Source organism: Glycine max, chromosome 15 (assembly GCF_000004515.6).
Source record: "Glycine max cultivar Williams 82 chromosome 15, Glycine_max_v4.0, whole genome shotgun sequence".
NCBI lineage: Eukaryota > Viridiplantae > Streptophyta > Magnoliopsida > Fabales > Fabaceae > Glycine > Glycine max.
In genome coordinates this window covers 49270497-49282794 of record NC_038251.2, presented here as the reverse complement: position 1 = coordinate 49282794, position 12298 = coordinate 49270497, and positions in this window count along the sequence as shown.

Here is a 12298-nt window from a genome sequence, read left to right as displayed (position 1 = left end):
GACACACCTTAACCTGCTGAGTCACTTTTACCTCTTCATATTCACTAAGCCACTGAAGTTTGTATGGCCTAGGATAGGGCTTAGTATCCCAATTCAGTTTGGACACTAACCTGGAACTTGCAACATTGGCACAACTTCCTCCATCAACAATTAAAGAGCAAAGCTTACCATTAATTATACATCTGGTGTGGAAAATATTTTCTCTTTGGGTGTCGTCCAGTGGTTGCATCTGACTTCCCAATAGCCTTCTCACCATTAGCATATCACGCTGCATAGCTTCCTCCTTAAGCTCTTCTTCCACCTCTTCTTCTTCACTGATTTTAAATTCACTAGTGATTTCTCCATCTGCCTTCATGATTATAGTTCTCCTGGTTGGATAGTCAGAAGCAATATGTCATCTGCTTAAGCATCTAAAGCATTTTATGTTTCTGGTACCGGTGTTGGATGATGAAGTAGAATTATGCTTGGTTCCAGCACTGGACACTGCTGACTTTCCATGTGGGCTGGATGAGTTGCCTCCCTTCTTCTTGGATCTGTTGGTGCAGTTTTGGTTGAAATTGTTGGATGAGTTCCTTTTTGTTGTACTTTTGCTCTTGAGCTGTTGTTCAACCCGTACTGCTTTCTGTAGTAAGTCATCCAATTCCACATACTTTTGTAATTCCACAACATCTCTAATGTCAGGATTTAGACCATTTAGAAAATGAGCCATTGTGTCCTCAATTTCTTCTTCAATGTTGGCTCTCACTAGTGCCATCTCCATCTCTTTGTAGTACGCCTCCACAGTCAAACTTCCCTGGAACAGCCTCTGAAGTTTTTATCATATTGTTCTGTTGTAGCTAGTTGGAGCATACCTCTTTCGCTTAACCCTTCTCATCTCAGTCCATGTATCTAGCTCCCACCCTTCCTCTCTCATCATCTCTCTTTGATTTTTATTCCACCAAACAAGGGCATAGTCTAAGAATTCAGCTGCTGCTAATGTCACTTTCTGCTCTTCAGTATAATTATTGCAGGAGAATACATGCTCAATCTTCATCTCCCAGTCAAGGTAGGCGTCTGGGTCACTCTTTCCTTTGAAATGAGGTACATTAACTTTTACTCTCTCAATTTTGTTTTGTCCCTCCATTCTGTTTTGCCTCAGTCCATCATTGCCCCTTCTGTTCCCACCATAAGGTCTTCTACAATTCTGATTCATTTGGTGCTCTAGTCCTTCTATTCATCCGTAGAGCTCTTCATTGTTACAGTTCAGCAAACGTTGCATTTGTGTAGTCACCACGTCCAGTAAAAAGTGCTGAGATTCGTCTAGTTGATGATATTTACCACCAGTGTCACCAGCTCCTGCCATAATTAAGGAACATAAAATTCTATAGTAATTTAAACAAATGTTACAAGACCTCACCACACTTTACTCACGTGTTTCTCTCTTTGATGGAAGCACACTCGTGTTTGATGCTCTCAATATAGGCTTTTGTGTGATGTTTGTCACTCTTGCCTTTTACAACTGACTCCCTCTTAAGTTCCTGGATAAATCAAATTGGATGCACAAGGTAATGTAACAGGAAAGACAACTTAATTAACATAGACTCAATAATAGATTTGATTGACAGATTTCAGTAATAGATTTCAAGAACAAATTTCAAGAACAGATTTGGACAACAATTTTAAATAACAGATTTGGATAACATATCTGAATAACAGATTAGGATAACAGATTTGGGTAACAGATTTGGATAACATATTTGAATAATAGATTTGGATAACAGATTTGGATAACATATTTTTGTCAAATTTCAGTAATAGATTTCAAGAACAAAATTCAAGAACAGATTTGGATAACAATTTTAAATAACAGATTTGGATAACAAATTTGGATAACAGATTTGAATAACAGATTTGGATAACAGATTTGGGTAACAGATTTGGATAACAAATTTGAATAATAGATTTGGATAACAGATTTGGATAACCGATTTTTGAAAAAAAAAATGCCTCTAATTGCCTCAAATTTGCATTCAAAGATCAAACACCCACTCTTTTTTTTAAAAAAACTTTCTGCAACTCTTTTTTTTGTTTATATATAATGCTTTTTTTTTTTCAAACTTTGTCTAGGATAATAGACTATTCTTCAATCAATCAATCCCACTGGTCCAAATTCAAGAGGCAATAAGGCAATTCGTTCAATAGGCAAATAGATTCAAGAGCCTACTAAACCCCTAAATTCTCTAGTAACCCAAATTGTCCCCAATAGAATTTGAAATAGAATTTTTGACATAGAATTTGAAAGAAACAAGAACAAGAATGAAAACAAGAACATAAACAAGAACGCAACAAGACACAAACAAGAATGTGAACAAGAACGCAAATAACAAAACAAAACACGAACCTGAGACAAATTAGAAAGAGAAAAAAAATAAAAATTGGATAGGATAAAACTTGTAACAAGAGTTGAAGCTCTGATACCAGATGATGTGATCCTTACTAGGAGTGGATCGCTTGATACAAGTCACAAGTTTGGATGATGCCACGTCCAAAGAGGGAAGATAAGTCTAGGTAGACGCCACAAGGATTATCTTGATAAGTTTGAGATTGGTTCAACAAGGAACCCAGAGAGAAGCTCTCACAAAATATTCAAAAAATGCCAAAAGTTCCCTTTATTGAAAATGAGTTCAATACATATAGTGTATTTGAGGTTCAACTAAAACAACACCAATTTTATTTAATTTAAAATTAAAAACAAAAATTAGAAAAGAAATGGCATGGGCCTTCAAATTTGTTTGGGTCAAAATGACAACAAAAAAATAGAAATAAAAAACCATATTTGGCATGGGCCTTCAAATTAGTTTGGGCATTCAACAACAATTAAAGTTCTTGGTAGTGTCTCGGCCTCTAGGCCTTCATCATTCTCCACTTGGGCCTTGTTAAGTATACCTGATACCATTTGTTGGAGGGTATTCACTGGCTATTTCGTCCTACTCCTGGTCATAGGTTTTAGGATTCTCATCATTCTGCACTTAATGCATGTGAAATTACAAAACTACCCCTAATACAAAAACTAGTCTAGATGTCTTAAAATACAAGGGCTGAAAAATCCTACATTATTAAGGTACCCTCCCTACATTATGGAGCCCTAAATACAAGGCCCAAAAATAATGAAACTCTAATCTACTTTGTACAAAATAAGTGGGTTCATACTTAGCCCATTGACCCAAAATCTACCTTAAGGCTCATGAGAACCCTAGGGCCTTCTCCTGTATCTCTGGTCCAATCTTCTTGGAGTCTTCTATCCAATGCACCTGGGGGTAGGATTGCATCAGAGAACATCGATTACTTTGTAATTAAGTTGTGAAGGAGTCCTTACTCCTTAAGTATATGTTATTGCCAAACCTTTCCATTTTATCGTTTAATTTTTCTCCCTTTATTTCTTCATAGTGAAAATTAATCATGATGGATTTTTCTCAGTTCCTCAATCGTACTTGCATATAAGAAATAGTACTGATATTTATTTCTTGAGTATTTTTTATTGCTTTTTTAAATAAAATGTGTTAATCATGATTATGACCTTTTGTAATAAACTCCACATCATTTGTTAATTCTGAGTGACTTATTTATTTTTTTAAAATAATAATTTTGCTTTTCTCTAAGAAAAAATAGAATTAACTCAAACTAATTTTACTACGAATCCTATGAGAGTAAGGCATCCCATGGTAAAAAATTACGAAACGTATCCCTAAAGCATTGAGATCTAGATCTCAAATAATTTTTACCTCTTTAATGAAGTGTTTTCATACGTACAACTAGAGATCAAACACTATTAGCTTTCTTAAAGGATCAACACCAAAAAAATGTATCCTTAACTAGAGAGCTTTTTTAAAAAGAAAATAATATACTTTTAGTTTTATAATTTATATATATCTTTTTCACAATTTTTTATATCTCTCTATCAAATGATTTATCTCATCATATATTCTTCTTTTTTCATTTTCCATTGTTTATATGCACACACAGAGGATGACATATCAAGTGAAAATTTGTGTTGTGAAAAATGAGAATTAATAAAATATAAAATATACAATCATGAATGGATGATCAAATTTTAAGTTGTTTTAATATTATATATTCGCTTAAAAAAATTCATATGTTTTTTTATTTAGACCATTCAAATATAATATAATGATTTATACTACTCTAGACCTAAATATAAGCAATAAAAAAAATAGTTTTGGACCTAAATATAAGCAAATACTAACTAACTTTTATCTCATTTAATGTAGTATTCCTGTTATGTCTTTTATTTAATAAACTATTATTTCCCATGAATCATTAATTCATATTCTACAAGCACTACTATGAAGGGTATTTTAGGAAGATTTTTTTGAATTAAATGTTATTAACTGAATTGCTTAATCCATGTGCTTGGTAGTTGAATTTGCTTATATTTAGGTCCGGAGGGAGTATATAAGAAGAATGTTCATATATGTTTATAATAAGAAAATGTATATATGTGTTGTCACGAGAATAACTAATAACTAACTGAATTGAATTTGGCTATAACTATTTCAACACAATTCTAAAATTCAAATGAAAAATCAAATGATTTGATTGTGAAGAGGAAAAATCTATCTTTTGACCTTTTGTGGGCTCTGAAGTGACTGAATAAAACATTTGATTTGGGATGATCAAATCTAACAAGAATATGAACTAACAAACTAAAATAAGAGCTTAAATCTAAAGAAAAAGTACTTTTGGAAAAGATAACTGGAAAGTAGTTGCATTGACTTGTTTTGGTTGAAGGTCCTTACAAACGTTTTTGAAACAAATATTTGTACTGTAAAATCTAAATTAATTTAATAAAAAATGTCGTGTTGGATCCACATTCGCACACCACTTCTTCATTTTTCAATTGCTTCATCTAATTTATTCATATTTCGGCTAAGTAGCAAGACGACACACCTCCCATGTTCCAATTTTTTAGGAACTACTCCTAGATCATGGGGTTCTTCATGTACATAACTATTTTTGACCAATACCTTGCGATCTTAGCTTCAATTTCAATTATGCTTAGATTTATCTTCGAAGCTTTTGATTTTATCCTCTGAATTTTCAAAAATTGGTCAAACTATCTCTTCCAATTGTGATATCTTATCACTTATCCAAAATAACAACTAACCTTCTTTCGTTTAAGTTTCTATCTTGATTCATTTAGCGAACAAAAAATATCTTAATGGGTAACAATTTGTAAATATTTTTTTTAACAAAATATGGTTCTACTTTTCTATCTGGTTGACTTGTATTGTTCTCGCCTTTTTTAGAGAGTGGAGTATAATGCCTTTCTAACGTGCAAAGGAAAGATAGTGTTTATCATTCCTGAACCACATTTTGGAAGATCTTATGATTCGTTTCATTTGAACTTATGGGTTTAGAGGCCCATGGATTTTTAATGTAGTCTGGTGATTATGATTGGTCTAAGATGGGTCATCTTGTTTAATCGGTTACATTGTTCAATTTAAAGGTTGATTAGTTTGACATTTGTAGGTCAGCCAACATGCTTAGGTGATCACTCTTTTATCAAGCCTAAATGTTATGTTCGATTGACTTGTCCAGATAGTTCATAACCACTCAAGTGCCAAGCCTCAAAGGCATAAGTGCTTGTTATGCTCAATGGACCTATTTGGACAATCCCAAACTACTTAAGTGTTAAGCCTGAAATGCATAATGGACTCAAATGAGTGGGTCAGAGAGTATGTTGTTAGCATTTATCTATTTTGGAATGATTGAGATCAATTGACTCTGCTTGTATCTTAACATCATCAAATAACATTTGAAGCCCTAAAGCAATAATTAAAAATGCGTATATCTATGTTAGCTTAAGTTTTGGATGTTCGAGGTAGGCTGACAAACATAACAAGTATTTATGTCTTATGCTCAATTTTCAAAGAGTTGTGGACTGTTCGAGGTAGACTAACCAAACATAACATAAACTTACACCTTTTTGGCTTACCACTTTAAGGGATGTAGATTACTTGGGGTAGGTTGATCGAACATATACAACAAGTGCTTATGCCTTATGGGCTTAACACTTAAGAGATCGTGGATCATTCAAGCATAACAAATGCTTACACCTTTCAAGCTCAACACTTGTTGATGGGTTATGGACTGTTTAAATAGGCCAATTGAACATAACATTAATTGAGTCTCAACCTCAAAGTGATCACCTAAGCATATTAACTAACCATTAAACCATATATTGGCCAATCTCTAAATTGAATTGTAATCAATTGATTAGGATGACTTGTCTTAAAGTAATCATGATCACTATTGTGTGTGCGTGCGTGCGTGCGTTAGGGGTGAGTAGGTTTTCAAGAACCGACCCAAACTGGAAAACCCAAACAAAAAAATGTGTTTTTGGGTGGGTTTGGGCGGGTCATTAGGTTGTTCGGGTTGGGAAAATAGATTTTAGTGGGTTCAATTGGTTGGGTGCAGGTTTAAAATCCTAAAACTATTGGTACCTGACTCGATTGTGGTAGTATGTTGATAGTGTTAGTATTGTGTAATTGTTGTGTTGTAGTTGTAGAGAATAGAGGCTTGCAAGCCTAAACCAAGCCCAATCACTTCCACTTTATTGCTTCATTCAGTTCTTAAAGTTGTGTTGCTCTCTTTGAAGTCTGAAACCCTAAGAAGCTACGCCGCTTTAACATTGAAATTGTAATTGAAGATGGTGCACTATTGTTGGCGCCTCACCTGAGTCGCCTCTCTTTGTAAGAGACCTAGTCTCATTCTGTTTGCACTGCACTATCAACGTGTGTCTCTCCTTTTTTTTGTTTGTTTTCTGGGTTTCATTCTTAGTTTCCTTTTTAGGTTTCATTCTAAGTTTTTATTTCATTTCATACTCAAGAAAATAAACTTTTAGTTTAAAGTTGTTGTTGGATTAGGAAAATTCAAAAGTACAAGAAAATATGTCTCAGTGTCATTATACTTATACATTATTTGGCTACATTACTCCCTAGTAATTTGTTTCAAGTAATGTGATCTTTTATTTTTTGATCATAATATGATAACTTAAAAAAAGTCTTTAAGCTCTTAATTGCAAATGACAAGAGCTAATAAGTTTAAACTAGCCATATTCAATCTTTGCTTAGGTGTATAGAAGATTGAAATTTTATATTAACACTTGATTGTACAATAATTTACTCCTAATTTGCATTAACTACCATAGATTCAATGATATCGATTTTTAGCCGTGCAAAAAATAAAAAAAATACTAGGAGCTAAGAATATGGAGTCATGACTTACTTTTGTTTGCCTATAAGTCTTTGGTTTTTTTAGTCTTATATCTATTTTTTTTATCACATTATGTGTTAAGAGAAATGACAAAATAAATTTTGATTGTAGATTCCAAACAAATTTACAGGAATTCAAGGGCTCTTGCATTTCATACTTAGACAATGCAACTTACTGACAAGTAATTAAGAATTGTCCTTTTATCTCACTAGCACCTCACCTATAAACACTAGAAATCTTCTTGGTCAAATATTTTATTTTCTTCACCTTGTCTTGTTATTAGTGTTAGCATTTAATCACCATGTTGTTGTATTGCTTGTGATGTGGCTGTAATAAGTAATAACTAGTAAGGTCTTATGTAAATGCAACTCTAGGGTTAATGTTTAGTCACCATGGTTCTTCTTTTTATCCATACATGTTGTTTTGTATTGTGGATGTTGTTGAACTTTAAAGGAGGAACAAAGCTAAAAGATGGCTAGAAAAGGAAAAAGGTGTTGCTCTAGTACAAGTAAGTGTGAATTAATTTTTATTTCCGAAAATTCTTATTCTAAGAGTTTGTCAATTACTCAATTATATGTTCTGCTTATAAAAATTGTTGATGTTGGCTTACTTAATTATCATATTGATCTTTCTATAAATTCTTGTTCTAAATTGAAACTATCTTTTTGGTGTGCCTTTTAGTTTTGCATTTATAAGTAGTTATTTAATGTTTTAAGTTGTTGTAATTATTTTGAATATAAGTAATATAGTTCATCAATACTAAACCAAGTTGTGTGACACCATCTACCCCGACATACATATAAATAAGAAAAACATATAAAAATATAAAATTTAATTAAATCAATTTTATTCAAATCACACAAACAAATCCATGTGGATAAAAGGGTCACATTCGCTTCACTATTACCAAATAAAACTTATTAAAAACATCTCCGACTCAAAACAAGGTCCTCCAAGTTTACAAAAGGAAACAAGTTAAGCACTGAAATAAAATAAAGTAGAATAACATGTTTAGAACATCATGCGATTCAAATAGAAACCTATGCCCAATGTCACATCCTATCAGAGCATTGTGTCCCAACGTCCTCTAGCATGAGACTCTTTAAAGTCATCCACCTAGTCATCTGCTTCTACGAACACAAGGTTCAAGATCATCACAGGATCCAAATACAAAGAATATATGGGGAATGAATTATCACATTTCTAAATAAAATACAGATAAACAAATACATAAGCAAAATACATTATAGAAATATTGATCATATAGCTTAATTTAGTACAATCCACATCACTTCACCACTTTATCCTTAAAAATTCATTTTTCAATCACCAATCATATTACACATGAATCACACACTCGACTCAAGACGTAACAACACTGACCAATCTCATAATAGTCAATTCACAGGCGTTATACAACAATTATACGAAAACTCAAGTCTATATGCAATGTGGTACCATGTTAGTGAAAAACAACATTACGGGTGCTTAGGAGTACATAACAAGACACGCCACACAATGAGTATATCAAGTCATTCTCACTAAGTAAAATCATAAGGTGAACAATTAGGGTCACTTTGTTTTGTGAGAATGCTCCAACCATATGAGATCAACATAGGCTTTTAAAGGAGTTCTCAAACTGAGTGTATTTATCCCCAAGGCTTAGACTCAGAAGAATATACTAGGACCTCACCTTCCTAATTTAGGTCCAACCCCTAAAACAACTTTTGCACGCAAATACTGCTCATGAATTATACAATACCCATGACCTCACACTTGTTTTCAAACATGTTTAACACATTCCACTACAATTTAACACTTAAGGTTCCTAACTTGGAACCCTACACTTTCACTTTCCTTTTAATACCTCACACAAACACTTTTCTCAAGGTAAACACTAGTCGAGTTATTGTATAATTCATAATTCACAACATAAGTAATATCACATCAAGTATTAACCACACACTTATTCACAAACGTATCCAATGTCCATAATTTAACATCCCACAATGTCACAATCCATCATCACATGTTCACGTGTATCCCGTAGATTAACACATGCTCAACTTACCACTTATACTCAATCTATATCATAATTCGAAAACAATATGTCATTATGCCTCATGTACATTTATACATCTTCATAACATTCATAACAATATTCATAAGTTACAACATACACATGTACATCTAATGTAACCACAATATTCTCAAACTCCAACACTTGAATAATTTTCAAAATCATACTATTGTAACACTACAATAATATTCACATCAAATATCAATGTGTGTGTGTGTGTGTATATATATATGTAAAACTAGCACACATCATACATGATCATAAATTTCAAAGTAAGCTTTCGATTCATCAATTCCAAATAATCATATGATAACATGAAACAAGGCATAAGAGTAAACAATTCAAATATATAAAAAGTAGAAAGAAAATCTACTGGACTCAATATTTCTATAATGTATTTTGCTTATGTAATAGGAAAAAATACTGAAGAAATATTGAAGGAATGGGGACTAAAAAATGTGTCAACAATCACAGTTGACAATGCATCATCCAATGATGTGGTTGTTGCATTTTTTGAAGAAGAAATTGAAGATTATGGGAGGATTAGTGATCGATGGTCAATATTTCCATGTTAGGTGTTGTGCTCATATATTTAATTTGGTTTTCAATGATCGTTTAAGAGATGCGCACAATTCCATAACAACCATTAGGAATGTTGTTGGATTTGTAAGGTCTTCACCATATAGGTTGGCTAGGTTTAAAGAGTGCATAAAGTTTTCAAAAATTGAGTGTAAACAACTAGTGTGCCTTAATGTTTGGACAAGGTGGAACTTCACATACCTCATGTTGGGTGTTGTTGAAAAGTTTCAAGTTTCATTTGAAAAGCTTGACGATTCAAAATCAAGCTATATTGATTTTTTTAGGGATGTTGATCCCCCAGTTGCTAAGGATTGGATGAATGTCCGAGCATTTATTCATTTTTTGAAATTTTTTTATGAGTCCACTAGGGTCTTCTCTACATCGTTGAATGTGAGCTTATGCGTTGTATTTCATCAATTGACTACTATTTGTACGTTTTGCACTTGACAAGGCAGCTTTGAATCTGATATATTATTTTGGCCCCTATGGGGTGTGCCATGAGGCAAAATTATCATAAGTATTAGGGTAATGTAGATAACATTAGTTACTTGATTTATTTTTGTGTTATTCTTGACCCTCGTTATAAGTTAGAGCTTACCACTTGGAATTTTGAAGCAATGTATAAATGCAATCCTGTCAAAGTTGTTCGATTAGTTGATGCTATGAACAAAAAACTGTAAAAAATGTTGCATTGGTACAAGGCTACTCATGAAGAGCAACATATATCTGAGCAACCCCATTTTGGGGCAACAAAGTGTGCTTCTCAATCTAAAACATCTTCCATTGCTGAATTTCCTGAATATTAGGCAAGGGTTTATGCTTTTAAGAAGCATTTGAGGGACAAAGGCTCTATAGAAAGAAAAAAATGAACTAGAAAGGTATTTGGCGGAATCTAATATGGATGTTGATGAAAAATTTGACATTCTTGTGTGGTGGAAACAAAATTCATCATAGTTTCCCATATTATCAACAATGGTAAGAGATGCATGTGTTGGCCGCCCTTTTTCAATAGTAGCTTTTGAGAGTGCATTTGGTACCGAGGTAGAGTTTTTTATGCTTTTAGAAGCTCACCAAAACCATATATGCTTGATGCATTGATTTGTGCTTAGAACTGGTTGAGGAAAACTATAGTCTAGTTCAATAGTATCAATATCAGTGAAGAGTTTGAACTTTCTAACAAAATTGTAACAAGTGATGTAATTTTTATTTTTCTTTAATTCTTCTGTAATTATGTTCCTGAATTTATTAATGATATTTGTTTGTAATGTGTCAAAGTTTCAAGGATGCTCAGTAGGAGGACATGAAGGAGTTGGATCTGTTTCTGCAACTGGCCCAACATCTCAGTCACAACCAATATTGTGACTGGTCATATTTGATTTATTTGTGACCGCCTCTCACTATTATAATTATAATTTTTATTTCGTGAATTATGTTTTTGATAAGTTAGAACATGATTCTCTTATTTTAATGTAAGCTTCGTAAGGATTTTTTTTCGGCAACTAGGTTACGGATCAACTTGATCCACACGAAGCATACGGATCAACTTGATCCGCAACAAGGTTACGAATGAAGTTGATTCGTAAGCTTCATGCGGATCAACTTGATCCGTACGAAGCTTATGGATCTAGTTGATCCGCTTGAAGCTTGCAGATCAAGTTGATGCGTAACTTTGTTGTGGATCAACTTGATCCGTAAGACCCTATTTTAATTAAATAAAAAGAAAACCAGGTTAATTGAAGATGAAATATGAATTTGATTAGGGTTTAGGGTTATTTTGAGGGTTTTAGGCTGAAGTAGAATGCGAATGAGTAATGAACTAAGTTTCATATTATGATTTAATTTTGTGATGTTGATTTGCTTTGAATTTTGATTTTGGTACTTTTGCCTATTGATAGTGTTTGGTTTGTATTTTACTGTTTGGATTGTTTGATGATGAACAAGTTCATATTGGTTTGAAATTTGTTTAGTTTGGTTTAGTTTTGACATAAGTGGACTAAGATACTAATACTAGATAAGATTAAAAATAATGATAAGTTAAAATTTTAGCAGTTTGGCTCTAGCTTTGAACCTGGTGCCCATTTGTTTCAACAGTATTCTACAGCCACAACCACTTCTATATATCTAGACAAGGCTATATTTGGCTTTGGCATGTTGGTGAATCCTTTCAACTTAGAGAATTAGAAGCTACAAAACACAACATATCTAAACTGTTTTTACCATCCCATAGACAAAAAACTGAAAGAAAAGCCCAACAATCCTCATAGGAATTATACACAAAGTTACTCCTCCTAAAAAAAATAAGATACACATTAATGTTTTAAGAGTTTAATTTGTATGTATTGTCAACCAATTAAAAATCATGGT